This window comes from Mastigoproctus giganteus, chromosome 13 (assembly GCF_048544385.1).
Source record: "Mastigoproctus giganteus isolate SK-2022 chromosome 13, ASM4854438v1, whole genome shotgun sequence".
NCBI lineage: Eukaryota > Metazoa > Arthropoda > Arachnida > Uropygi > Thelyphonidae > Mastigoproctus > Mastigoproctus giganteus.
In genome coordinates, this window is record NC_143587.1 from 150,608,605 (window position 1) to 150,636,208 (window position 27,604).

Sequence of the window (27,604 nt, forward strand, 5' to 3'; positions counted from 1 at the left end):
GTGAGTTTACAGTTGAAAAGTGAATGGACAGTGACTAGCTGTAGTCACATGTTTAATAGAAAGAGTGAAATTACAAGGGAGCAGCTGAAAAATAATGCTAGAATTTCAGTTTCTATCAGCGTGCACTGTGAAGCTGCAATCATAATACCATTAGAAAATAGAAAGGATGTGATCAGCAGACTGTAAAATTCTAATAGTTTTAAATAAAATAAAAAAGATCAGTCAGTACTCTTTGCATGCAACTGCTCATTTATGTCTCTGATCACAGAGTATACATGATACTCTTGATATGTGCTGTTGAAGGTAACAATAGGAACAGTAGAATATTTCTGCAAGTAATAAGACAAAACTAAGTATACACAAAGTTAACTTATTTAATAAGTTAAAGAATATTATTCTTTAACGTAAAGTTGGAGAATAACTTAAAGATTGGATGAAGGTTTAGGGAATTGATGGTCATTTTCAAGAAGTCGTAATTATTTTTTCAAAGAACATCTCAAACTGGAAGGAGGAATGTAATAAGCTGCCATCAGAACCATGGACTGGATTTCCAGCCAGTGGAGGGTCGAATGCAAGTCAGAGGGCAGGGAAAAACTGGCCACTCAGCAGCAAGAAAAACAGAAAGCAAACCAGGAAATGGAAGCCTGTTTAGAACTTTAAGCCAAATACAATCAAAATCCTCAAAAATGTCGAGACCAACTGCTCAAGTTTAAATGAATCCATCCAAAAATAGATAACACAGGCCAAGATATCGCCAATGGATTCCACACAGGTGGTTGTTAATTAAATGGAAGGTGTAAAAGGGTTGGTAAGTTACAGATATTTCCATTACTATGGAAAGAGTTATATGCAATGGGACAATAACTGAAAGGGAGGGATTTGTCAGCCTTTTTTCGGAAATGGCTAGACACAAGCAAATTTCCAAGCAGATGGAAAAAATATACAGCAGAACCCAGATACGACGTTTTCCAAGGAACTACAGGTTTAGAACTCTTACGTGGAAAACTTCTTAGAAGGGAAAATGACTTAAGGGTATAAAATATTAACTACACAAATAAAAATGAAAAGATGTATATACATAAGTTAAAGATCATTTTTAAGTAGTACTTCAGAATTTATAAATATTTTACTCTGCCTATGGGAAGCATTCTTAAACTGAGGATTTCTAATTGCTTAACATTCTATTCATTAAACTCATTACCAAATACTCACTACCAAGTTGGAAGAATAAGCTCCTATGGAGTTTCAACATACCTTAAATTGTCACAAATCACAATTACAATAAGACAGAGCAACAATCCACTAAGTCAGTGGTTCTCAAACTACTGAGATCTATGGACCCTTTTAAAAATAAAAAAAAAGTTTACGGATCGCTTCAAAAATCAAAAAAGGTTTGTGGACCCCTCTATACATATGTAATTGTATATATATGTATATATATATATATATATATATATATATACACTGAGTGATCACTGAATTATGACCACCGCTATAAAAACTGAATGCGACCTGTTGACCATGTGGGTACGAGAATGCGCAGTTAATCGACCTATAGCATAGATAAGGTGTCAGTGGTTCAGCAGGTAGTAAAATTCGGAGGATTGGGTAAAAGGTAGGATTTAGCAGACTATGATAAAGGACAGATTGTGGATGCCTGACGAACTGGTGCCTCGATTTCCCAAACGGCTGAACTGGTGGGGGTGTTCAAGGGCTGCCATAATTAAAGTGTACCAGGACCGGCATCAAAATGGTCAAACAACGACCCAATGGCAAAACTGCAAAGGTCAGTGAAAGGTTGATACACCAATCACCTCCATACCTGACCGCAACACACAGCTTGGTTGGCCATACCTTCCAACATCTTGTTGAATGTCTTGTCGGATAGCTGCTATACTGAGGGCAAAAGGAGGACCTACGAAGTATTATGTAGCTGGTCATAATTCAGTGATCACTCAGTGTGTGTATATATATATATATATATATATATATATATGCATGTATTTATATAAATGCATATATATATACACTGGAGTTCAAAGAAAGTGCATCACCCCTTAAAATTGTAATTGTCATCCGAATAACGTAAGTATATGGCAATATTTCTTACAGATTGCATCAGATAAGATTGACACGTGTAGGTGATGATGTAATATTGCATCAGCTGTTACTTTCAGCTATATAAGCACACTCTGCAAGAGTTCCAGTCATTCCTTGCTTGCGTCTGGATGGAGAGTTACATGCAGTTGATGACACAAAGAGAGAGAGAGAGAGAGAGTGCTATTCTTCCCATCATATTGCTTATAGTGTGTCTTGGAATCTGGTTCTGCTGATAGGAAAAAAGGAACCGGACGCAAAAGAGTCTCTACGCCAAAACAGGACCGCGTTTTGAAGCGCTTATGCCTTAAAAACCATAAAGCTTCTTAGTCTGAGCTGAAAAGAGAATGGGAAAAACATACAGCAGTGGTAGCAAGAGCAGTAACGGTCAGAAGACACCTCTTCAATAATGGACCTGTAGCTCGTTGTCCTAAGAAGAAGACCCTCCTCACACAAAAAATGAAAAAGAACCAATTAATTTGGTGTAAGATGCATGTCAAATGGATCCCCGAGCAGTGGAAGTCAGTCATTTTCTCGGATGAGAAGAAATTCAACCTGCATGGCTCTGATGGGAGACAAACGATTCCCCGCAGACGTGGTGAATAATAGCATCCAGACTGTATGGTGTCTACAGTGAAATTCCCTACCAGCCAAATGATATGGGAGTGCATTTCGTATCGTGGAGTAGGTCACCTGCAGTTTATAAAAGGTTCCGTAAATGCCAATGGATACCTAGCTATATTGGAAGGCAAATTGCTGCCACACATTTAGAGACTATTTCAACCTGCCAAGCAACTGCATCTTTGAGGACTCTGCTCCTTCTCATTGGGTGAAAAGTGTAAGTAGGCAATTCTGTAGTTACTTTAGCTTCATTTCTGCATTAGAGGTTCGACAGTAATGTGTTTACATTTGTTACAGGTGAAAAAATGGTTGGAAGAACGGTCCATTACAACTCTTAGCTGGCCAGGAAACAGCATGGACCTGAATCCTATATAGAACTGTTGGCATCGTGTGGAATCTGCAGTTGCCAGAAAGAAACCAAAGACCCTTCGTGAATTTTAGGAAGCCGTAAATCGTGTTTGGAACCATGAACTATCAGTTAATTATCTTCAGAAATTAATCTTTTGTCAAAGCCTCGATGGTGTGCTGCTGTCATCAGGGCAGAGGCAGTTCACCTAAATAGTAGTTTGCACCTGGTAAACTTTTCATTTAAAATGATAAACTGAAGAGCAAACTGTGGGCTTCTGATAACATTTCAGCCATAATTGTCTTGTTCACCAAAACTGTTGTATAAAGGTTGCAAATGCTCATTTTGGAATATTCTGAGAGCACCTGTCAAATATTACTTAGCTTTGTCTTAACTATTAATAAATATCTTTTATTTATATTTCTATTTTTGATGCAAGTCATTAATGTAACATACCATCGCGAAAAAGGGTTAGAAATGTGAACTTCCTAGGTGATGCACTTTCTTTGAACACCAGTGTATATATGCACATGTTTGTATGAACACTAGGATTTCTGAAAAGAAAATGCAAAGTTTCATATTTAAAACAGAAAAATTCAGCTTTATTCTTATTTTTACATAAATACATAATAATAACTTTATTTGTCCTCAATTTGCTATACATAGAATCCAGAGGGTCCATTTTGCACACTCCTTGGAACTGGTCTATAGACCCCCCAGGGATCTGCAAACCCCAGTTTCGGAAACACTGAAATAAGTAATTCAGAACTGTTCAGAAAAATCAGAACTTTTAACGGCAAATGCTTCACTGTGCTTCACATAGTCAACGCTATCTAATTATGGATATCAATGAAAACAATTACAATATATCACTTCCATTATAACAAAATTTTTATACTAAAAATGTTTTAGGGCTGAAAGCCTCAGACTACAGAAAATTCACTAATCGAACATGTTAAGTGTAGCACCTAATTCACATTTTAGTTCATAGCAAATAAATGATGTAGGTGGCATCATTTTTGTGATATCTCATATTGTGAATGCCTTCACGAGTTGCCCTGATATTGAACTACCTAGTATCTGCCGAGGATAAATAACATTAGTCTTCTCCATTGGCAAAACGTCGTTTATTGGAAGTAGTGCAATATCTGGGCAACTCATTGTGAAGGCATTCACAATATGAGATGTAACAAAAACGATGCCATTTCACCTACTTCAGTAGTTTACTAAGAACTAAAATGATGCATGCCACTAACTTGTTCGATTATGTTTATATTGTTTAATCCTTTTTTTAATATTAAAAATAAAGAATTTCTACATATAAAAAACGTATCAAGTGGGAAAACGTCATTATAATAATACACCGTGTATTCTTCATCATAAACTTTTTGTCGGAAAACTTTTTTACCTAGGAAACTAATACATTACAATATATAGAGGTGAAATTGGGACTTAAGAAACTAAACCTAGTACAGAGGGAAACATCTTAAGTGGGAATTTCTTATCTAGTTTCTAATGTATATGAAATACAAAAAAAGAAAAAATATATATATATACATATACATTTATTTATTTATTTAATATACAAATTTTATGCATTTCAACCAAAACTGAGAATTTTCAGTGATGGATTACAAACCAGTCATTGCCCAATATTCCAAAAAGAAACCTAACCATTTCTGACAACGTACCGTATCATTTGCAGCAAACAAACAGGACTTCGACAAATGTGTGGAAAAGTTGCATTAAAATTATGGTTGTACCAGAACATTTCTTATCCAGCAGAAACAGAATTGAACCATAATAACAGAACTGTTAACTCTCGTGCGAGAAAATAAAAGTTACATTACAGGTGAAACTTTCGAAAGACATAGGCCATTTATCAAGCAGTCAAGCATGAGGGTACCAAAGAACATGTGCTTTGAGTGACAGTGCTTCAAGTCAGCACAAATAGTAAATTAATTCATAACCCATAATAGAAGCATATGATGCAAGAAAGCAAGTTTTATAACATCAGCCAAAAAAAAAAAACCATCCCTGTTTCACCCATCTTCAAAGAAGTGATGTGAAACAAACAAACTTCTTCTGAAGTAATGTTTCACGACTTCAAAAGTTTGTCTAGTTCAGCCTTGAATTTATTTAAGCCATCAACTTCCATGACAGGTGGAAGTTTATTCCAGCAATCAACCACCTGCTGGCTAAAGATAAATTTCTGCACACCTATTCTACAATTGTCTTTCCTCAATTTGAATTTACGCCCCCTCAGGTGTGGAACCTGAGCAAGAGGAAGAATTCCATCAGCATTGAGCGTGCTCAAACTATTCAAGGCCTTATACACATCAATCAGATAATCTTGCAGGTGCCAAGCCTTCAGATGCTGCAATTTGCACAATCCAATCCTATCTTCGTAACAGCAATCCACTGTTCCACTCACTAATCTCGTACTTCTCCGTACTTGTTCTAGTAGCTCAATAACTTTCCTAAAATGAGGTCTCCAGACCTGTATGCAGTGCTCAAGTTGTGGCCTACGATTGCCTTATACAAGGGGATAACCACCTCCTTATCCCTGATTGCAAAATTATTATATATCATTGACAAGACCCCATAAGCTACTCTTGTAGCCTGTCTGGACTGCTCAGAAAACTTTCATTAGTATCATTAACAACCCTGCCAACTTTGCATCATCTGCAAACTTGGATATTACACTGGATATACGTTCATTGCTATCACTAATAAATACAGAAAACAACAATGTATCCAACACCGAACCCTGGGGGTCTCCACTAATAACATTAGTCCATGAAGAGCAGTGTCCATTGATTACCACTCTGTTTTCTCCCACTCAACCATCCCATTATCCATATCAGCAATTTGTCTGAATGCCATATTGCTCCAATTTATACAGTAGTCTTACATATGCAACAGTATCAAAAGCTTTCCTAAAATACAAGTATATGATATCAAAATTATTTTTTCATCCAGTTCCTTTGTGACCACTTCATAGTATTCAATCAAATTGTCAGACAAGACCCCCTTCAAAAACCAATGCTGTGTCTGAACTACAGTCTGATCTAAATGAGCTGCAGTGCTTCTTTAACCAAAGCCTCCATTAATTTCCCCAGAACAAAAGTTAAACTAACAGGTCTGTAATTACTTGTGTCACCCTATGATCCTCCTTTGTGAATTGAAGTCACATTTTCACATCTCCAGTCCAAGGATGCTCTCATAATTATGGGAGCAAACCCCATCAAACCCAAGTGCCTTTCTTATGTTCAATTTCAACAGTTTCTTCTCCACTTTACTCTCACTTATTACAAAAGCATTTAGCTTCCTTCCAGTTTGATAAACTTCTGGCATTCCCCCTCCCTGAATAACTCCTCGTGTGAATGTAGATTCAAAGTCCTCATTCAGTTTGTCAGCTATCTGAGAATGATCATCTACAGTCAAACCAATGATATCAAGTAGACCAATCTGATCCATCCCTTTCCTTTTAGAGTTTATATAAGTAAAGAACTCTTTGCTGTTTTTCTTTGCATCCTTTGCACAACTACCACCAAAGATTTCTCGTGATCTGCCTTCGCCTGCCTAATCCCTTTTGTGACTTGATTACAGACCAGCTTATATCTACCGTACACTTCTGTCACCTGATAATTAATTACCTAACTACTAAATACTGTTATATTATTTCTATCCTGTGAGCTCCTCTAACCTTATGTAGTCAACTAACAGAAATTTTATTTATTTTGTTTTAAGTTTACCACCATACCACTGTGACTTCAATCCTATTGAAATATGTTGGACTGGGCTCGGGAAAAATTATATGAAAAAATATTGACAGAAATGAAGTTTAGAAGAAGTGTTAAATCAGATGACACCTGATAAATAACGTAAATGTGTACAGTATCCAAGAGATTTCAAATATAATTATTGCATCAAAAATGATATAACTGAAGAGAGAATGGCGGAGCCGCATATTTTCTACATATAGCAAGAAAAATGAAAATGGCAATGGATCACCTCACAGCAAAAGTTTTAAGTGATTTTAACTGCATTCCGGAAAAATGCATATTCATTTTAAACTCTCTCTCTCTCTCTCTCTCTCTCTCTCTCTATATATATATATATATATATAAAATAAGTAGCTAGGAATGATGATAAATGGCTCTTTTCAGGGCATGTAAATTTATAACTCTCCACTCATTTATAACTCTTCAAATCTAATTTATGGTTTGTGTAAAAGTCATTGATAGCATTACCCAATCCACTAGAATTTATTTAGCACTTTTTGGTATGACTTAAATCAAAATATTTAAAAATTATACACTCAAAAAATTGTTCTTAAAGGTAGTGAAAATTCAGTATTTCCTTTTATTACATGAGTCGCTACACAGGTGTTCAGTCATTTTAAAAAATATTACAAATGGAAAGAAAATTGAGCCACGCCGAGAAATACAGATCAACATGGTTTATTAAGACACTCGATAAACACGTTAAAATAAATATATAACACCAATAGCTTTCGGACATAAGTTGCCCTTCCTCAGATGGAAGCGTTTTACTTCCCATAAAACAACTACTGGCAACTTATGTCTGAAAGCTATTGGTGTTATATATTTATTTTAACTACTTTAACTGGTTTATTGACTGGTTTATTAACAGGCCCCTGGGAACAGAGGCATCTTTTATTTCATATTAAATATGTCAATAGTGGCATTTTAATTAAAAATTTAAATTTTAAATACAGAGAAATTTTAAATACAAAAAAATTTTTAATTTTAAATATTATTAAATTAAGCAATATTTAAGTTTACCACCGTGACATCCTATATTAAATTAAGCTATAAGCATTAAGCATTTTAAGCTATTTGCTGTATCTTCCTGCATTTTTAAATATACAGTAGTTGCACATATGCAGCTCTCAATACCTTCCTACCTTAACGCATTCACTGCTGGAATGCAAACTTGCATCAAAAAAAAAAAAAAAAAAAATTCTGAATTAACACAACTATGTGCCCATTCAACTGCAGTCATTAAATTAATACTGTAATAGGAAAGGCACATGAAATGAATACTGATTCATGTCAGCACAATGAATGAACCACTGGCTATTTGCACTATGGCTGGGATTTTGCTTAGTGTCACTCACATTGTCTAGAGGGTTCTATAAAAGCTGTATACCTGGTTCAACTTCATATGTTCTTTGCTTATGTTGAAGTTATTTTATATAGTTTAGTATTTTCCATAAGAAAAGGTGAAATTTTTTAAGATTACTGATTTTAATTCTTTACTTTGTGAAACACAAGGCATCATTCTTAATGTGTCTGCTGATAAAATTTTGTGAAAAATGTTTCCTATAAAATTTTACCCTAAAAGTTGTTATAATGGATTCAAAGCCTGAGAGATATCAGGACTGAAAACACTAAAAATTAAAAAAAAAAACATAAAAAGGAACATCACAAATATAAGAGGCAACAAATGTGTTAAGATAATTTTTTGTTTCTTTGTAAATCAAGGTCAGGTGACGGTTAATTTACTTGATTACTTTGCACACAAATTGGCCTGAAGAACAATAGACACCCATATGGGAAGCAGTAACCCTAGAGTAATGTATCAACTGTGTAGGAATACACTGACAGTGGTAGAGAATGAAAAGGACCTGGGGGTAATTGTGCAGGCAGATATGAAGTTTTCTGAGCAGTGCAGACAGTCTGCAAGCATAGCTCACAGTGTCTTGTCAATGATATACAGGAATTTTTCAGTATACAGGTCTGGAGGCCTCATTTTAAGTAGGATGTATAGCTGCTGGAACGAGTACAGAAAAGGACAAGATTAGTGAATGGAACAAAGGGTTGCTCTTACGAAGAAAGGCTTAAGTTTTGCAAATTACAGTGTCTGGAGACTAGGCACCTGCGAGATGATCTGATTGAGGTGTATAAAGACTTGAATGATCTGAGCATGTTCAATGCTGATGGGATTCTTCCTCTTGCTCAGAATAATCGCCTGTAAAGTAAAAGTAAAGTGCAGCCATTATCAACCCACTGCAGGATGGAAGCCTCCTCAACAATTCATGATGAGGGAAATGGACCATAATCTGCCACGCTGGTCCAGTGCGGGTTGGTAGAGCGACCGTATTCAGCAGTCAGGGGTTTGAACCCCAGTCTACTCAAAGAGTGTGTGCTACTGCACTCCCGCTCCTGCCCACTTGGCTACGCCTAAGAGAACATAAATTCAAATTGAGGAAAGACAGTTGCAGGATAGATATGTGTGGAAGTTTGCCTTTAGGTGGATTATTGCTGGAAGAAACTTCCATCTGTTGTAGAAGTTGATAGCTTAAATAGATCCAAGGCAGAACTAGAAAAAAATTTGGAGCAAGTGGATGGGTGAAACGAGAAGGGTTTTTTTTTTTTTTTTTTTTGGCTAATGATATATAAGTTTGCTTTCTTGTATCATGTGCCTTTACTAATGCTAATGACAAATTGCATTACAATTCTACTCCCCATTTTGCACTGCAGCATTTTGGTTCACTGCTGATCCCCATGATTATTTTATTCTGTCCATGTTAAGATTGCAGTTTTTGCTTAAATTTAGAGTAGTGTCCTTATTTGCTGTTATTTTATTTTTGTAAGTTGATTTTGCCATGTCGTGTTCTAAATGAATTACAGTAGGCAATTTTAGTGCTGAGAGTGAAGCACAATTGAAGTAAATTCTGAAGATCAAGAAGATGATGTTGAAGCCAGCAATAGCAGTATAAGCAGTAGTAGTAATATTAATGTCAAATGATGAAAGAAAGTAAGCTTATATAGCAGAAGCCAAAAAAAAACTACATACCTCACTTGTTCATTCCCTCCAAAAATGTGTAGTTCTTCCCTGAATTTATTCAGCCACCCACATCCACAACAACAGATAGAAGCCCATTTAACAATCAACCACAGCTGAAGGCAAACTTCCACATATCTATCCTGTAATCAACATTCCTCAACTTGAATTTATGCTCCTCATGTGTGTAGTCTTAGGAAGAGGAAGAATACCATCAACATTTAGCTTACCCAATCCATTCAAGGCCTTAAACACCTCATAGGTGCCCAGTCTCCAGTTGCTGAAATCGCAGCTGAGCTCTGGTAGGCCTTTCTCTGCACCCATTCCAGCAGATATACATCCTTACAAAATTGAAGCTTCCAGGCCTGTATGCAGTATTCAAGATGTGGCCTGATCATTGCCTTATGCAATGGAATATCATTGACAAAACCGCATGAGCTATCCTGGCAGCCTGTCTGCACTACTCAGAGAATTCTATATCTGATTATACAATTACCCCCAAGTTTATTTTATTTTCCACTACACTGAGCATAGTACAACACAATTGATAAGTTACTCTGGAATTACTGCTACCCATATACAGTATATTGCATTTGCAATATATTAAAAATGTTAAAATTCAACTGCCGTGTTTAATCCCTTCGAAATATTTTACCTAGATTGTTGCAATAGCTCATACTAATTACTATCATTAACAACCCTGCCAACCTTTGTATCATCTGCAAAGTTAGACATTAAGTCTGATTTACTTTCATCAGTATCATTAACAAATATTGAAAACAACAATGGGGCCCAGCACTAAACCCTGGAAGATACCACGAATAACATTAGTCCATGAAGAGTAGTGCCCACTGAGAACCACTCTCTCAACTTCTTCCTCAACCATCCCTTTATACATAGCAGTAACTTACCCTTAATGCCTCATTGCTCCAGTCTGTACAGAAGTCTTTTATTGCAACAGAACCAAAACCCTTCCTGAAATTCAAGTACATATCAAAATTATTTTTTTTGCATCCAGTTCCTTGTTCACTGGCAGGTTATCCAATCAAATTGGCTAGACAAGACCCCCCCCCATTAAGAAATCCATTCTGTGACTGCAGCATAATTGCATTCCTGTGCAGATGGTCCTGCATTACTTTTTTAACCAGTGATTCCATTATTTTCTCTGAAAGAGACGTTAAGCTAACAATCGCATATGAGTAGCAGTAACCCCAAGAGAAACGTACCAACTGTGTGGTACTACACTCAGGGAAGTGGAGAATGAAAAAAGTGTGTGTGTGTGTATGTTATGGAGGTTTAATGGAGCATAAGCTTCTGGGGCTATAGTGCACCAGACCTGGAGGTAATTGTGCAGTAAGATATGAAGATTAGTGCAGAAGTGCTGAAGACTTCCAGAGGAGGTCATGGAGTCTTGTCAATGATATATAGGAATTTTGCTAGCAGGGACAAGAAGGTTATTATCCCATTGTACAAGGCAATGGTCAGGCCACACTTTGAGTACTGTGTACAGGTCTGGAGGCCTCATTTTGGGAAGGATGTCCAGGATGGATTTGCTAGAATGAGTACAAAGAATGGCAACAAGATTGGTGAGGGGAACAATGGGGTGCTCTTTCCAAGAAAGGCTTAAGTTCTGCAAATTGTAGTGCAGGAAACCAGGCAACTACGAGGTGATCTGATTGAGGTATATAAAGCTTTCAATGGTTTGAGCAAGCTCAATGCCGATGGGATTCTTCCTCTTTCTCAGATTACAAACTGAGGGGGCAGAGATTCAAATTGATTGAGGAAAGACAGTTGTAGAATAGATGTGCAGAAATTTGCATTTAGCCAGCGGGTAGTTGATTGCTGGAACAGACTTCCATCTCTTGTCATTGAAGTTGATGGCTTAAATAAATTTAAGGCTGAGGTAGACAGGCATTTGTTGTAAAACGATAGGTGAAATGTGAGGGGTTTTTTTTGCTGAAGCTGCATAAGCTTGCTTTCTTACATAGTATGCAGCAACTAATGCTAATTCTGTAATTACCTATGTCACCTCTTGATCCCCCTTTATGTATTGTGGATACTTTCCCACATCTCCAGTCAACAGTCACAGAATCCAAAAATGTTCTCATAATGATGGCTAAGGATTTCTTGCCTCCTTAATATAATTAGATATATTTCATCCAACCAAAGTTGCTTTTTTCTATTTTTTTATGTTCAGCTTCAATAATTTTTGTTCCGCTTTACTTTCAATTATCCCAAAATCATTTAGCTCCCTGTTAGAGCTTTATAAACTTTTATCATTCATTTTCCTAAAGAATTCCTCATGTATGGATGTAGACACAAAATACTTATTCAATTTGTCATCAACCTGAGCAGAATCATCAACAGTTAACACAATGACCTGATGTGATTCAAACCCTTCGAACTACTGTTAATATAAGCAAAGACATCTCAAAGAACCCAGACTTCTCATAAGCTGCCTTAGCCTGCCTGACCTCCTTTCTGACTTGATTACAGACTAATTTATATATACAGCATAAGCTGCTGTATCACCTGATAATTTATATGCTTCCTATGCATTTTTTTTAAACTTCCATGTGTGTCTCAATAGTTAATCTGACAATCATTCAGATCTAAGCCTTGAGAGTATTTCTTCATTGATAGGAAAGATTAGTAGCTTCTATTTACTTCCCTGAATGCCTCCCATTTAGAATTTGTTGTTGGGAATATCATCAGTTGGTCCCACTGCATAGAATTTAAAAGCTGTCTGAGACCACTATAGTCACCCTTGCAAAAGCCTTTCCCTTCACCCTTGACAGTAGTTATATCTTTAGTATTAGCATCAGCATTAGTAGAGGCATATGATGCAAGAAAGCAAGCTTATATACAGCATCAGCCAACAAAAAAAAAAATTCCCATTTCACCCATCCATTCATTCTAAAAGTTTGTCCAGTCCTATCTTGAATTTCTTTACGCTATCAACTTCCACAATGACAGATGGAAGTTTGTTCCAGAAATCAACTACCCCGCTGGCTAAAAGAAAATTTCTGCACATCTATTCTACAACTGTCTTTCCTCAATTTGAACTTATACCCTCTGTGGTTCATAATCTGAGCAAGGGGAAGAATCCTATCAGCATTGAGCCTACTCAAACCATTCAAAGTCTTAGATCACCTCACAGGGATCAAGTCTCCAGACGGTACAATTTACAGAATTTAAGCCTTTCTTGGTAAGAGAAAGGCTTAAATTCGTTTCCTCACTAATCTTGCCCTTCTCTGTACTTGTTCTAGCAGCAACCCTACATCATTCTTAAAATGAAGTCCCCATACCCGTATGTAGTACTCAAGGCGTTGCCTGACCACTGTCTTATACAAAGGGACAATCACCTCTTTTTTCCTATTAGCAAAATTCCTGTGTATTATTGACAAGACCCTATGACCTGGTCTGGCAACCTGTCTGCACTGCTGAAAAAACTTCATATCTGACTGGACAATTACCGCAAGCTTTTTTCAGTCTCTACCACCCTGGGTGTAGTACTACACAGTTGGTACATTTCTCTAGGGCAGCATTTCCCAAACTTTTTAGTCACAGAACTCTTTTCATCTCACAACATATTCACGGAACACTTATGAAACACAAGTTTGGTGGGATCCAAAGAACTTTTCGTAATATTTTATTACATACAGTGCACTGTGCATCAGGAGCATCTATATTTCTAATAAATTATTATGATGTGGTTACAAAGGAACCAGATGCAAAAAATAATTTTGATATCATACACTTGGATTTCAAGAAAGCTTTTGACACTGTTGCGCATGGAAGGCTACAGTACAAATTGGGGCAGAATGGTATTAAGAGTAAGTTGCTACAATGGATAAAAGGATAGTTGAGTGGGAGAAGACAGAGAGTGGTAATCAGTGGGTGCTGCTCTTCGTGCACTAATCTTATTAGTGGAGTCCGACAGAGTTCGGTGTTGGGTCCACTGTTGTTTTGTATATTTATCAATGATATTGATGAAGGTGTATCAGGCTTAGTATCGAACTTTGCAGACGATACAAAGGTTGGCAGGGTTGTTAATGACAGTGTGTTACTGTCATTAACATGTAATGGCAGTGTGTTACTACAACAGGATTTAGAAAATTTGGGCAGATGGGCTGAGAAGTGGCAACTGAAGTTATTGAAAAATGCAAAGTACTGTATATGGGTAGAAGTAACCCAAGAGAAACGTACCAACTGTGTGGTACTACACTTAAGGTGGTAGAAAATGAAAAAGACCTGGGAGTAATTGTGCAGTCAGATATGAAGTTTTCTGAGCAATGCAGACAGGCTGCTAGGGCAGGTCATGGGGTGTTGTCAATGATATACAGGAATTTTGCTAGCAGGGAAAAGGAAATGATTGTCCCTCTGTATAAGGCAATGGTCAAGCCATGCCTTGAGTACTGCGTACAGGTCTAGAGGCATCATTTTAGAAAGGATGTAGATTAGCTTGAGCGTGTACAGGGAATGGCAACAAAACTGGTGAGGGGAATGAAGGAATACTCTTACCAAGAGAGGCTTAAGTTCTGCAAATTGTAGTGGCTGGAGACTAGGCACCTGCGAGGTAATCTGATTGAGGTGTATAAGGCCTTGAATGGGTTGAGCATGCTGAATGCTGATGGGATTCTTCCTCTTGCTCAGATTAAGATCCTGAGGGGGCACAGTTTCAAGTTGAGGAAAGATAGTTGTAGAATAGAAGTGTGGAAATTTGCCTTTAGCCAGCAGGTGGTAATTGCTGGAACAAACTTCCATCTGTCGTTGTGGAAGTTGATAGGTTAAATAAATTTAAGGAGGAACTGAACAAATATTTAAAGGGGATTGTTTTGTAATTTTTTTTTTTTTTTCGGCTGATGCTGCATAAGCTCATACATTTGCTTTCTTGCATCACATACCACTACTACTACCACATGTAAAGCCAAAAATTAAATAACTGTCATCGTACTTTTGTTTTGGTCTTTTATTAGTTGCTTCCCATTTTTTCATTTCGGATTTTTGGAGAACAAAAGGCTGTGACTGTTCATCTTCACTTTGAAGTGTGACAATATTGTGTTTGTTTTCATTGACCACAGTTGCACTACTAGAAGTATGTTGCTTCTCGTTTTAAAGTTCCTTTTTTCAACCACAAATCTATGGTCACATATTTTAATAATAATATTTCGAAATTCTAATAATTATCAAAAAAATTTATACAAGGAAGTGAGTTTAGATATGATATCGGTTCGCTTCCTCCTGTCCTTCAATCCGTGTACTCCAGCCTAAATCGCATATGAATGGCATACTAGATCGCCACATTGCTACTTTTTTGTAGGTGTCATTACCTCTACGCATACTTCTCTATGCAAGAGCCAGCCAAAATAGTGTCTGCGGTATACTTGATTATTAGTCTATGCCAGTATATTAATAACCAAAAAAAAAAAAAAAAAAAATTATGTTAAATATAATAATAATACAAAAGTGGTGTATGCTGAAAATATGCAAAATTTATTTTATTAATTATGGTTTTTCGCAGAATACAGTTTGAGAAATGCTACTCTAGGGTTACTGCTACCATATGTAGTACTTTACATTTGTCAAAGTTAAACTTCAGTTGACATAGATGGAGAGTGTGCAATGTTAAGTCAGTTTGGTGTGATATAAGCACTGGAAAAGCAAAAATTATTGTAGGAGTGTGTTATAGGCCTAAACACTCTGATGAGTACATCAAACAATTGTACAGAGAAAGAGTGGGCCAATAAATCAGAATGTATGATAATAGCAGATTTTAACTTCCCAGATATTGATTGGAACTTTGGATTGGTCATTTGCATACTAGCAAGACTTGTAGATTATTAGATGATTGTTTTCTCTAGAATCATGTACGAGAGGCAACTAAGTCACAAAGGAGGTTAGGCAAACAAAGGCAGATTACGAGGAATCTTTGGAAAAGGATACAAAGAAAAACAGCAGACTTCTTTACTTATATAAACTCTAGAAGGAAGGGGATGAATCAGGTTGGTTCCCTTGATATCAATGGTTCAACTGTTGACTCTGCTCAGACAGCTGACAAACTGAACGAGAATTTTGCATCTACATTCACACATGAGGATTTCTGTAGGGAAATGGAAGACAGAAGCTTATTAAACTCTAACAGGGAGCTAAATGATTTTGTAATAACTGTGAGAAAAGTGGAGGAGAAATTGTTGAAGCTAAACATAGGAAAGGCACCAGGGGTGGATGGGATCTATCCAGTTATATTAAAGGAGGCGGCAAAGGAAGTAAGCAAACCCTTAGACAAAATTACGAGAACATCCTTGAACTCAGAGGAGGTCACCATGGACTGGAGATGTGCAAATGTATCCATAATTCACAAAAGGGGATCATCGGTGACATGAATAATTAAGACTTGAAAGTTTAACTTCTGTTCTGAGGAAAATAATGGAGTCACTGGTTAAAGAAGCAATGCAGGATTATCTAGACAAGACTGCAGTTTTAGTTCAGACACAGCATAGGTTAGTTAAGGGGAAGTCTTGTCTGACCAATTTGATTTCATATTTTGATGTAATCACAAAGGAACTGGATGTAAAAAATAATTTTGACATCATATACTTGGATTTCAGGAAAGCTTTTGATACTGTTGCATTTAGAAGATTACTGTACAAATTTCAGCAGTATGGCATTAAGCGCAAGTTGCTACAATGGATAAAAGGAGGGGTGGAGTGAGAGAAGACACAATGTTGTAATCAATGGACACTGCTCTTCGTGGACTAATGTTATTAGTGTAGTCCCCCAGAGTTTGCCTTTGGGCCCATTGTTGTTTTGTATATTTATCAATGATATTGATGAAAGTATATCAGACTTAAGTTTGCAGATGATACACAAAGGTTGGCCGATGATACAAAGGTTGTTGAGAGTATGCTACTGCAACAGGATCTAGAAACGTTGGGCTTAATTAAATTACTCATTAGTACACTGTGATCACTGCCACCCAGTGGGACTTTTATCTGGAGATTCTTAATGTGTGAAGAATCACTGCTGAAAAGCAGATCACTAGAAAAGTCATCAAATAAATCTACAAAAGTCTTGCTTGTTTTGAGTGACAAACCTACAAATTACAGTCACCATATGGAAAGTTAAAATCTCCTATCATAAGACACTTTGATTTACTGCCACATTCTTTTTCTCTGTATAGCTGTTTGGTATACCAGTCACTGTCATTACTCCCATAATACACCTACTCTCAATTTTGTTTTCCCAATGTTTATACCACACCAAACTGTCAACAATGCACTGGTCACTCATGTTGATTGGATGCACTGCATTAGATTTAATATATGCCTCTTAACTAAGAGCATAACTCCTCCACTCCTGTATACATTGTACTCTCCACATTCAAATTCAGCATCACTTATGCCTGAGTGACATTGAGTTTCCGTTGTCTCTACAATGTCTGCATTGGATGACTTAATCACTACTTCATATTCATCAAATTTATTTACAGTTCCTAGCATTAGTGTACATGCAGTTATATATTTACCTGTCTTTACTCTTAGTTAATCTAACACAGCCTATGTATTTACTTGCTCCATGATGACCCACAGAAGGGGTTAAAATCCCTGACATGCAGCAGGCTGCTGTATGTCGGGGATTTTAGAAGAGAATAGAAGCAGTGCAAGGATCACTTTCACTCTCCTTGTGGATCTAGTTAATCTAATAGCCTGTGTATCTCTCCTCCCCAAAGCTAGAGTTTTCCAACATACCTCTCACTGCCTTGATAGGATCGGCAAATATTTTTAAATTCTTTCTATTCCACGTGCACTGAAATGCATTTCGGGAACCCAACCTGTATATAACACAAGCGCGCTCTCTTCCCCCCCCCCCCCATAGCTAACTGAAGACGAGGAATCTCGAAAGTCGCTCATGCGTGACTATTAGCTTCTATTTTTTTCTTCATTTAATTTAATTAGGCAACCATAGAATGGAAGGTGCACTTTCCTTTCTTAAAAATTTTTTTATAGCCCATAACTTAGTTTTAAACCCATAATCCCTGTAAGTTATTAGAATCCTATAACCACTACATATGTGGTAAAACTCTCCACCAGCTAAGCGGATTACTATGAGGTGAGTGCTGAAAATTAAGCTAAGCTATACATACGATCTAGTTATTACATTACAGCACATAAGGACTCCTTAAAAAATCAAGATTCTTTCTATTTAAGCGTATCCCTCCTATGTAGATGTGGTCCCTCCTGTTAACTAGAATAGATCACGCTGGAAAAAAATTCTACCCAATGAGCCTTGCACATTCTCTGCAAGGCTGAACTGATTGACAAGGCTCTCAACATATACTCCCTCCTACTGTGGCTGGGCAAAATTGCAGAAACTTTCAAATTCAATCCTAACGACTTTTTCGCAACTCTACCCTATACTTGTTAAATAAGTCCTCAGATCTTCTACTCTTAATATCACACTAGTGCCAATGTATACAACATCACCTTTTGGGCCCCTAAAAGATATTTGCTGTACGTCATCTACTTTTGTTCCTGGCAGACACACACTGGTCTGGTCCTATTCCATCTATCCATCTGACACAACATATTTCCGATTTCCCTAACAATAGTGTCATCAGCAATAATAACTACCTCCTATGGGAACAGTGCATTCTGCCTTGGGAATTGCCATTGTGTTGTCTGATACACAAGTGTGGGCTACAGCACTGAGTTGGGCAACTGCGAGCTTGACACACTCCCCACACATTTTAATCCTTCGAGGACATCTACCCTACTCTTCGAAGTCTCATAAACACCCATCAGAATGCTGAGTTTGTGCTAATTTTTTCACCCTCTCTGCATCAAACACAAAACCATCCCTCTTGGCTATATCATGTCCTTTTCCAGAAAGATCCACAAACATTTCACATGTTGAATGTTTCAGTAAGGCCATAATTCATAGGACAATCACCTCCTTTGGTTCTCCCAAGAGCCACTGCACTCCTGCTACTTTTGTGTCCATTGCTTTGGCTGCTCTACTCTGAGGCATAGTTTCCATTTAAATACAATTTATAGATTAACAGTGAAAATAATAAAATTATTCAATTTAACTGATTAATTTACAATACTACACTAAGCTAATAGATTCCTAAATGTAGTGATACATATTATGCTATTCAAGCTTACTTATACCGTACATTATTATTATTCACAGTGACCATGCTTCTGCTAGTGATCAAAAAATGAATGAGACATTCAATTCAGAGGGCAGAAACAAAATTCAAGAAGTAGGTAAAAGACCCCAATAATCTAAATTATTATTTAGGTAAAGACAAAAAAAAAAAAAAAAAAAAAAAAGGAAAAAAATAAAAACCAGATGTTACCCTTCACACTTGGTCACATAACATCAATACTCACCTACAAGGACTAAACGGGCTGCTAAATCTGAAGTAGTTTTAAATTATTTTTAGATGAGGGTATTATACAAATAACATACACTAATAAGTAATAAGTACATTATACAAATAGAGTTGAAGTATAAAAGATGCAGAGATGCAAAGCTAACTGATAATTGTTTGTTTGTCCTTATCAGAAATATTTATTTTATTGGTGCTTTCAAGTTCAGTCAACAAAATATATTACAACTATGGGATAAGTCTAAAAGTAGTGGTATTGAAGCATGCTATTTGACAATGAGTGCCCACAAATTTCAATTTCTAAGAATGGATGATATCAGAGATGGAAAACATTAAAAAGAAACTGATAAACTAGCAACATTCAGAGAAGTACTAGAAATATTCAAGATCTAAGTTTCATAAATATTATTCCCCTAGTAACTACACAACTGATGAACTTGTGGCATTTAGAAGAACTGTTCTTTCTGGTAATTTATCCCTACCAACCCAGTAAGTATAGAATTAAAGTTTTGCTCTTGTACAATGAAAACCTGCTTACAAGTCAAATCCGGATGTACATTTTTGAAAGCAACTCTCTGGTTACATATCATCTGTGATACTGTCCACAACAAACTGTAATGAGATTGGTACATCCAGTGGAAGGCACCAGCAGAAACATAACTGGTTTTTCAAGCATACCCTTGGCACAAACCTTGTTATGAGAAAAAAAATTAACCTATGTAGGGAATGTCCATAAAAATAAATTGAAATTCCCAAAGCATTTTTGCCATTCAAGGAAAGAGAAATCAACTTGTTTCTTTTTGGCTTTCGTAATGAATGTGCCTTGGTATCCCATGAAAAAAATAAATAAAACTATTGATTTCATCAACTTTACATGTTGATGACACTAGAGATCAAGACATAGGAGATAACTGGAAGCTGGAGAGAAATTAACGTTTTACAAACAAAAAAAAAAAAAAAAAAAAATGGAGTAGCTTTTACATCAAATCTGTGGAAAATACAATGCTAATAGAAACTAGGTTTTTGCCATGCACACTGCATTTAAATGCAGCATGCATGATAATTATGTTTGGCATAGGAGTTGTTCAATCCACAAATAGAAAGAAGAGCAACTGTCTCAAGTACTAGCTGAGATAAGAAGACAAGTGCATATTCTCTTGGAATCAAAGTGGTTCTAGAACCTGCAGACAACCAAGATGCTAGAGGATGTTGTATCTTTGTGGAAGAATACAAAATAAAACACCTCAGTGATACCAGTCATATTAACAATATGCACAAATTGTTTTAATAATTACAGGTGATAAAACTATTTATCCTATCCAAATAAAATATTCAATTAAGATATACGTTCTGCCTTTCATAGTTGAAATTTTTACATACACATATTCATAAATAAGGTCTATAAAGATAACAGCTTTCAACAATAAATTGGCTTTGTTGTAATCTGTTCCCATTTTGTTTCATCTATGTGTTCTGTTCTGTATATTTACTGTAATAAAATATTATTTCTCAAAATAAACATTTCTTCAAAATATATAGTACACATCACGGAATCCAATATCTTACATATGAAATACTAATAAATATTCTATTAGTATTGAACATCAGATTATTCTGTGATGAACCTTCTACAGATCAATGCTTGATGCAAATATTCTATCAACATTGAAAGTATGATTGATTATTTATGGGCTTCCATTTTGTCCAGAAACTTGAAACAAGTTTATAATGTCTCTGAATAGATCAATAAGATCTATTGTAAAATTACAATGGGACAAAAAAAAAAACTATGAACTTAAAAATGAATATTAAACTAAAGAATGGTAGTCATCCAGGCAACTACTGAAGGGTTAAAGAAGACAAGCTTGGTGGCACACAAACTAACTACTATATTAGTAACAACTTTTTTTTTTAAATTTTGCAGAACCAAGCTAGCAGAAAAATAAGAATCTGAATGCACAGCTTTCCTCTTAACATTTCTATACCTGCAGTAAAATCTTTCTTTTTAAATCTATGCTAGCCCACAGCAAACATGATCACCATTTGATATACATGGATTGAAATAAAACTTTTTCCAATTCCAATAAATATGATTTAGAAAAATGTGTACTTTGGCTTGCATAGGTGCAAATCATGTTGACAAATTACTCTCAAATACTGTTTTATTTTAGTATTAGTAAGCTGATTGCAACAAATAAAAGCATATACAGCATCGGAAAAAAAAAAAACTTGTTACCCACTTCATTTTCCCAATCCTAAAAATTTGTCCAAATATATTCTATAAACTTATTCAAGCTACACCACAGAAAATTAAATTACTCTCGGGCTGATTGAAAATTTTTGCATCCATTCTTTCTTGATTTAAATTTGTTTCTCCGTGTCATCACCAAAAGAGTACAAATACTTTTAGAATTCAGTTTACTTAACCTTTTTAAAACCTTGTATATTTCATTTAGGTCACCAACACAGATGCCTAGTTTAAAAAAACTGCAATAAGGAGGGAGCTCCATCCTAAAACGAAGTTTACAAACCTGTATGCAGTAATCTAGATATGCATAACCATTACTTTATACAATGGGATAATCAATTCTTTGTCCCTTATGGAAAAGTGCCTGTATATTATTGACAAAACCCTTCAAAGCTGTTATAGTGGCATGCTTGCACTGCTATGTGACTGTACACCTACTCAGAGGCCTTTAGCTTGAGGATGGTCTTAATGGTCTTGCTGATGATTTATTGAACATCATCCTGTAGAGATATATGAAGGTCATAGTCGCACTGTATAAGGCAATTGTAATACCACATTTGGAATACTGTAGTCAAGTATGGAGACCAACTGAAAAACAAACACTGAGCTTCTTGAAAAGGTCAAAAAAAGGGCAATCCTCATGGTGAGATTAGCAAAAGGGTGCCCATATGAGACAAGATTCCATATATACGTGGGCTACAATGCTTGACAAAGAGGCACCTCAGAGGTGGTAGTAGTAGAGGCATGTGATGTAAGAAAGCAAAAGTACAAGCTTATGTAGCATCAGCCAAAAAAAATAATAATAATAAATTAATTTTGCACATCCATTCCCTCTAAAAATTTGTCCAGTTCCTCCATGAATTTATTTAAGCTATCAACTTCCAGCAATCAACTACCCGCTGGCTAAAAGCAAATTTCTGCATATTTATTCTACAACTGTCTTTCCTCAAGTTGAATTTATGCCCCCTCAAGGTTCATAATCTGAGCAAGTGGAAGAATCCCATCAGAATTGAGCCTTCTTTCTCAACCAATTCAAGGCCTTATACACCTCAATCGGATCACCTCACAGGTGCCTAGTCTCCTCTCAGGTGGCCTGATTGAGGTTTATAAGACTCTGAAAGGGGTTAGTAAAATGAACAAAGGTGGAATTTTCATGTTATAGAGAATTCCAGAACTTGGGGGGGGGGGCATAAATTCAAATTACAGGGGAAGGGGTTCAGACTAGATTGTAGGAAAATTTTCTTTCAGCCAGTGAGTTGTTGATTGCCTTCACAGATAATTGAGGCTGACAGTTGGAACATGCTTTGTAAAAAGGATAGGTGGAATAGGACCAGGGTATGTCTGCCAGGGGCAAAGGTTGATGACGTTGTAGAGCGGATATCATCTTTTAAGGGCACAAAAGGTGATATAGTTGTACACGTTGGCACTAATGATATTAAGAGTAGGAGACCGGCGGAATTACTTAGCAAGTACAGGTCACTGTTGAAAAAAAGCCGTGAATTAGGGTTGAACTTGAAAGTGTCTGCAATTCTGCCCAGACACGATAGGAGGGAGTATATGATGAGAGCCTTGTCGATCAATTCGGCCCTGGAAAGATTGTGCAAGGCTCAAGGGGTAGAATTTTTTTCAGCCTGGACTGTACTTGTTAACAGGAGAGATTGCTTCTACAGGGATGGGATACACTTAAATAGAAAGGGTGCAAGAATTTTTGCTGATGCTGTCGAGGCAGTGTTAGGTGGGTCGGAAAACTGCTAGTTGGGGGGGATACAAGGACTAATAGATTAACAGTAGCCACTGGCAGAGGTGGAAGTGATTCTTGCACTGCTTCTATTCAAATGAGCAGAAGTCTGAAAAACAAGATGCAGGATATTTCAGAGACTGCTGGTAGTCATTGCGTAACAAGTAAACACATGGGTTGTGTTAGGGTAGCTAAGAATAGAAACAGGTGCATGTATACCTGCGTGTACACCAATGCTAGGAGTTTGGTAAATAAATTTGATGAATTTGAGGTATTGCTCAAAACATCAAAGGCAGATATTGTTGGGATATCAGAGACGTGGTGTCACACAGATATAAGTAATGCTGAACTGGAATTTGGGGAATACAATGTATATAGAAAGGATAGACAGGACAGGAGGGGAGGAGGGGTTATGCTATTAATTAAGAAACACAAAGTCAAAGGAAGTGAAGCCAGTTGACATCGATGGACAGGGCAGTGTCGAGTCAGTTTGGTGTGATATAAGCATAGGGAAATCAAAATTGAGAGTAGGAGTGTGCTATAGGCCTAATGACTCTGATGAGTATAATAATATATTGTACAGGGAAATAGAGTGGGCCAGTAAATCAGAGAGTCTTATAATGGGGGATTTTAATTTCCCAGATATTGACTGGAATTTGTGGGTTGGTCACTCGCACACTAGCAAGGCTTTTGTGGATTTATTGGATGATTGTTTTCTACATCAGCATGTTCGTGAGGCAACAAGAGGGAGCAATACTCTTGATCTGATTATCAGTAGTGATTCTTCATGCATTAAGAACCTGCAGATAAATGAACCACTAGGTGGCAGTGATCACAGTGTGTTGAAGTGGGATTTACTCAAGGAGGTAACTACCATCAGAGGTAAAGGGAAGGGTTTTTGTTTTCGTAAAGGCGACTATGATGGTCTGAGCCAGTATTTAAATTCTATACAGTGGGACCAACTGATGATGTTACCAACAGCAAACTCAAAATGGGAAGCATTCAAGGAACTAATCTTGGTGGCTACCAGGCTTTACATACCAACTAAGAAATATTGTTCAAGGTTTAGGCCTAAATGGATGTCAGATGGACTAATGAGACGTGGCAGAGAAGAAAAATGCATGGGATACATACAAATTAATGGGTGACATGGAAGCCTATGATAGATATAAGTTGGTCTGTAACCAAGTCACAAAGGAGATTAGGCAGGCAAAGGCAGACTACGAAAAATCCTTGGCAAAGGATGCAAAGAAAAACAGAAAGGAGTTCTTTACATACTTGAACTCAAGAAGGAAAGGGATGAATCAGATTGGTCCACTGGATATTGATGGTTCAACAGTTGAGGATCCTGCTCAGGTGGCTAACAATCTAAACGAGTATTTTGCATCTACATTCACGCATGAGGAGTTATTCAGGAAGGAGAATGATGTAGGTAAAGTAAACATTGGCAGTGAGCTGGATGATTTTGTAATAACTGAGAGGAAAGTGGAGGAGAGATTGTTGAGGATAAACATAAAAAAGGCGCCTGGGGTGGATGGGATCTATCCAGTTATATTAAAGGAGGCAGCAAAGGAAGTATGCAAACCCCTAGCCATAATTATGAGAGCTTCTTTGGACTCAGGGGAGGTACCCATAGACTGGAGATGTGCAAATGTAACCCCAATTCACAAAGGAGGATCAAAGGCTGACACAAGTAATTATAGACCTGTTAGTTTAACTTCTGTTCCAGGTAAATTAATGGAGGCACTGGTTAAAGAAGCACTGCAGGATCATCTAGACAAGAATTCAGTTATAGCTCAGATGCAGCATGGTTTTGTTAAGGGCAGGTCTTGCCTGACCAATTTGATTGGATACTATGATGTAGTCACAAAAGAACTGGATGCAGGGAATAACTTTGATATTATATATTTAGATCTTAGAAAGGCTTTTGATACTGTTGCACATGGAAGACTGCTGCACAAATTGGAGCAGTGTGGCATTGGAGGCAAATTGCTGCTATGGATAAGGGGATGGTTGAGTGGCAGAAGACAGAGAGTGGTAATCAATGGACACTGCTCAACGTGGACTAACGTTATTAGTGGAGTTCCTCAAGGTTCAGTGTTGGGTCCATTGTTGTTTTCGGTGTTTATGAATGATATTGATGATGGGATATCAAGTTTAATGTCTAAGTTTGCAGATGATACAAAGGTTGGCAGGGTCGTTAAGGACACTACTGACGCTATGCTGCTACAACAGGATCTGGAAAGGTTGAACAGATGGGCTGAGAGGTGGCAAATGAAGTTTAACATTGACAAATGTAAAGTACTACATATGGGTAACAGTAACCCCAGAGCAATGTATCAACTCTGCGGTACTACACTGACAGTGGTGGAGAATGAAAAGGACCTGGGGGTAATTGTGCAGGCAGATATGAAGTTCTCTGAGCAGTGCAGACGAGCTGCAAGAGTAGCTCATGGTGTCTTGTCAATGATATACAGGAATTTTTCTAGCAGGGATAAGGAGGTGATTATTCCCTTGTATAAGGCAATGGTTAGGCCACATCTTGAGTACTGTATACAGGTCTGGAGGCCTCATTTCAAGAAGGATGTAGAGCTGCTGGAACGGGTACAGAGAAGGGCAACAAGATTAGTAAATGGAACAAAGGGTTGCTCTTACGAAGAAAGGCTTAAGTTTTGCAAATTACAGTCTGGAGACTAGGCACCGGCGAGGTGATCTGATAGAGGTGTATAAGGCTTTGAATGGTTTGAGCATGCTCAATGCCAATGGGATTCTTCATCTTTCTCAGAATAATCACCTCAGAGGGCATAAATTCAAATTGAGGAAGGACGGATGTCGGATAGATGTGCGGAAATTTGCCTTTGGCCAGCGGGTGGTTGGTTGGTGGAACCGACTTCCATCACTTGTTGTTGAAGTTGATAGCCTAAACAAATTTAAAGCTCAACTGGACAGGTATTTCGAACGAACGGAGGGGTGAAATGGGAGAGGGTTTTTTTTTTTTTTTTTTTGGCTGATGCTGAATAAGCTTGCTTTCTTGCATCATATGCCTCTACTAATGCTAATGCTAAATTCAAAGGTCAACTAGATGGTTACCTATGTTAGGAGGGAAGCAAATAATTTGTATTTTTTTTTTTTTTTTTTTTGTTATCTACTCTTAGGTGGTTGATTGTGGAACAGGCTTCCATCTGTTGTTGTGGAAGTGGATGGGTTAAATAAATTCAAGGAAGAACTATACAAATTCTTGGAGGATAAGAATGGGTGAACTGTGTAATTTTTTTTTTTTTTTGGCTGATGCTATAGAAGCTTGCTTGCATCATTTTCCATTACTGCTAGTGATATATATATATATATATTTTTTTTTTTTTTTTTTTTCTGGCCAGTGCAGCAAAAGCCTCTGGCTTCCTTGACTATAGTACTTTATTTTCTAAGACAATCAGCTGGTCTCATTAAAAGGAACTCAAAAAATTTCTAAGATCATTCTACTCAGTTTTCCAAAAACAAAATATCTTCCCTTTACCACTTATGATAGAGGGAATTTATACAAAGAAGGTTACTTCTTTGTATAAATTCCAAATCAATATATTATAATCACTGTTCCGAAGATCACGAATATTGTTTTCTTTTGTTATTAAGTGTTCATCTAGCAAATCTGGAAATGTTCTGCTACTGAGTATGCCTGCCAACCAAGCATCCCAATTGATATCCAGAATGCTAAAATTCCGCATGATAAGAATTCTGATCTCTTGACCCACTCCATTTCTCTGTATAGTTGTTCATTATACTCATCACATTCACCTGGTCTATAGCATATTCCTATTCTCATTTCTGTGTTCCCAGTGCTTATGTCACCCTAGAATGACTTATGTGATATAATGATACAAAACTGCATCATGAAATCAACCACGAGACTTTATATATCAATTTTGAAATTATAGGATTAAATTATTAATTGTAAGGTTAACAGAAAATACAACTCGCATTTTTACATGAACACATTTTTTCTTAAATGAATCTGCCTTAAATATTCTTTATTCTGGGCCCACTAGTCTACATCAAAAACTGGATTATTCTTTCATTGCTGCATAGTTTGATGAGTGGTCGTCAATATTATTGGTCTATTCAGGTTTGAAGTTACTTAGTTATGTTTCAGAGACTGGTTGATGTGGTGCTAATTCCAATTGATATCCAGACCATATCCAATGTCCACGTGTACATTATATATATTAAGTTGACAATTCACGCTTTTTATCGCAATTTGTAAAAAAACCCTATTAAATTACAACTGTCAATTTAATTAATATGCTTTAATCAAACTTCCACCTATCAAGGAAATTAAGACTGGCT

At 36.8% G+C, this 27,604-nt stretch overlaps 1 protein-coding gene across 2 annotated transcripts in view; it reads right to left on the reverse strand.

The window, feature by feature from the left end:
- The window catches only part of dom (domino helicase), an 896,769-nt gene that overhangs the window by 868,573 nt on the left and 592 nt on the right, over positions 1-27,604 (reverse strand). The window lies entirely within an intron of this gene.